Source organism: Atta colombica, unplaced genomic scaffold (genome assembly GCF_001594045.1).
Source record: "Atta colombica isolate Treedump-2 unplaced genomic scaffold, Acol1.0 scaffold102, whole genome shotgun sequence".
NCBI lineage: Eukaryota > Metazoa > Arthropoda > Insecta > Hymenoptera > Formicidae > Atta > Atta colombica.
The window spans coordinates 1,235,960-1,239,331 of record NW_017259187.1 but is presented as its reverse complement, the minus strand read 5'-3'; positions in this window follow the sequence as shown (position 1 = coordinate 1,239,331).

Here is a 3,372-nt window from a genome sequence, read left to right as displayed (position 1 = left end):
AAATTGTGCTCTCTCTCTCTCTCTCTCTCTCTCTCTCTCTCTCTCTATATATATATATATATATATATATATATATCAAACATAATATTAAAAATATAACATTCGAAAAATTATACATCCGCAATATTTTTGGATGAATTCTCTAATATTATAACTATTATGTAGCTACGAAATAAGCAGCTCATTATGCGCTTTCATAAAAACACGTTTGATTGCACGTGCTCAAAGCGTGCTAAAGTATTCATATATTGATGCGTGCATTCATAGTGTAACGCGTGGCGAGTACATTTTGCGTGGGGTATCGAAAATCCATGAACTGAATTACTGTGTGGGTTCCGTTATACGACGAGGGACTCCGTTTTTGTCCATGGGTGGTGAATTCGCTCACCAATGCAGTCTAATGTACTACCACACAAAAAATAGAAGGACTTCGAATGATTGTATTATTTATGATCATTTTCGTATATTTTTGCAATTTCTGTGAAAATTTTTTTAAGAACAAAACATAAATTCTGAAAAAATTGTAATATATTATCCATATAAATATTCTATTGCTTACTTTATGTTTGTACAACTTCATTAATAAGATATTGAAATTTAGAGACGAGTTCTCTACTTTAAATTATTTTGAAATTTATCATAATTTGTTTTGTGACATTACAATCAATGTTACGAGCAATATTTAAGAGCGACTCTTTCGATTAAGCCATCATTTTACGATACTACCACGTTTTGTAGAAGAATTAAGGAATTTTACGTTCGATGAAAGTATCGATTAAGATTGCGACTGGACTATTTTAGCAGAATAAAGAGAGACAAGGCAAGTTAACTGATACTCGTTACCGCTAAACTATTCTTAAACTAAACGGTTTATCACTTTAGCTAGTAAGAACTGTACAATTACCGAGTTGCTTTACCAGTTAGATTCGTGCGAGAACTAAAATATGGTAAATCGTAAACTCCTGCCATTTAAAATAAGAATCTCCTATGCACAAAGACAATCTATTATCAAATTAATTTGTGGTCTGCACATTCCTTCTCTCTATCATCCAAGTAACTATAACTTTTATTACCTTGCAGCTCTGCGATCGTTCAGAAACAGTCTCATTTGAGATAAAATGTTGCTGAGTCAATACATATAGAGACTCTGAAAATATCAGAAATGAATCGAGCGTGTCGTATTAATATTCATCAATTTCACAAAAAGAATCATATCAATGAAATGAATATTAAGTAAAATTGTGATAAACTTCTCTGAGTAACTCCTGCTTCGTCAATATATAGGTTCGAGAGTGTGAATGAAAATAAAATGAAAATAACCAAGTGAGGTAGCATCGGTTATATTTCTTCACGAGCGATAGCGGATGAATTCATGCGCGAAGTTGTGCGGAACGATCGACCCACCGTATGATCATCGTATATATATGGGGCGGAGAAACGAGGGATGAACGTGTCAGAAGCAGTCCCTAAGGTCTAATTATGAGTTTGTACAGAGGGTCGGTTAGTCGACTCCGCCGCGTAAGGAAAGGGCCCTATTGACTCATTGACCGAAATATCTTCATTGAGTATCTAGAATGAATTAAGCACGTACATGCCAAATGTAACATAATGAACGGATACGTCTGACATTGTCAATCTGACACAATTTAAATAATTATAGTGACTAGGCTCGTTTTCTTATGACACATACATGCCCACATATACAACGTGAAGATTAGAACACGGACTTTTGCATAAAATATGAAAAAAATCAACCAATCAGTCTTTTATGAAAAGGAAAGAAATGAAGGAACTTTTCTATAGTACAACCTCAATAGAAGGAATAAGGAATTAGGAATAAGGAATAATGATTCCAACATCTATCAGAAACCGTGTATTCCGATATATTTGATTTTTCTGATAGATTAAAATCTTTATTCCTTATTCCTAATTCTTTATTTCTTCTATTGGAACTGCACCTTAATTTGTCCGTTTTCTTATGTCTTATGTATTGTGTTATGTATTGTGCAAGATACTGTCCCATCTAGATGCTGAGAGATGAAGAAATAAAGAATTCAAAAGAACCGTCGGTTTCAAAAAGTTTTTACGCTATCAAATACGGCCGCGCTCGACGTCAGAATCAAGATTGAGCGATCGCGTTGTCGGATCGCGCAACCATAAATAATCCCACAGAAATCGTGGTGTCATTAAGATCTCGTCGCACGTCGATGCTCGCACGGTGTAAGGTGCGTGTCTTGAAGAAACCGGGAACGGCGAGGGATGAACGTTGGGGCCGGGGTGTGATGAGCGGAGGTGGGGTCACGAGTCGACGGAAAGTTCGCCCCGGCAATATTTCGCGGCGTGGTCGGACAAAAGGGGACACAATGCCGAGGGCAGGATCGATTCTCCTCGCTCGAGAGAAGAGGATCGCGGACGGGAGGACCAGGCTACGCTGGTTACGTTGCACGAGAGACGCCGAGTAGACCGGCCCACATTGTTGCCGAAACGATGCTCACCGTTGGGCTTGGGGAAACAACGAGCCACCGGACTCCCGAGAGGCGTAATTAATCACTTTTTGTGCAAGGTAAAGAGAAAGAGAAAGAGAGAGTGGGAGGGGGGAGAGAGGGGGAGAGAGAGAGAGACAGAGAGAGATATTTCCGCACCGCGCCTTGAGAAGCTTTCGAGGATCGGCGATCGCGAGTCGATGGCCTGGCACTATAATTTCCGAATAAATCGATTTTACTCAAAATCACTCAATAAATGAAGAAAAAATAATATAAACATTAGATCTCAGTCTTAGAATAACTATGTTCAAAAAATTCTATTATAATTTGGTAAATTGTAATATATTTATTATTTAATGTATATGTGTGTGTGTGTGTGTGTGAAATTCATATCAAATTATTCGATTAAAAGATATAATAATTACATATCGTATTCACCTTTAAATATCATCCTTCTATTAAAAAGTTGCAAAGATTTTGATTTAAAACACTTATATATTGAGATAAACTATAATTGAGATTAACTAGATTAATCAATTTCTACTAATGTCAAATACGTTTCTTAACATTTCAATTCGGAAAAATTTTGCTTACATATATTCCAATTAGCAAGCATATACCTGTATCTTGGATTATGCTGTGCACATTGTTAAGTTTCTTGTAAATGTGATGTAACGCAAATATTAATGTCTAGTGTTAATTTTGTATGTTCTTATGATATGATTGTTTGATTTGTGAATTAATGCTTTATGTAGTGTGCAAAATTACTATGCTTCGCTATTTCTGTTATTTCAAGTTTAATTTAATGTTGTAATTTAATTACTAGTAGGCTTGTAATAACAATTTTGCTGATATCTTGCCATTTGCTTTGTATATATATATATATATA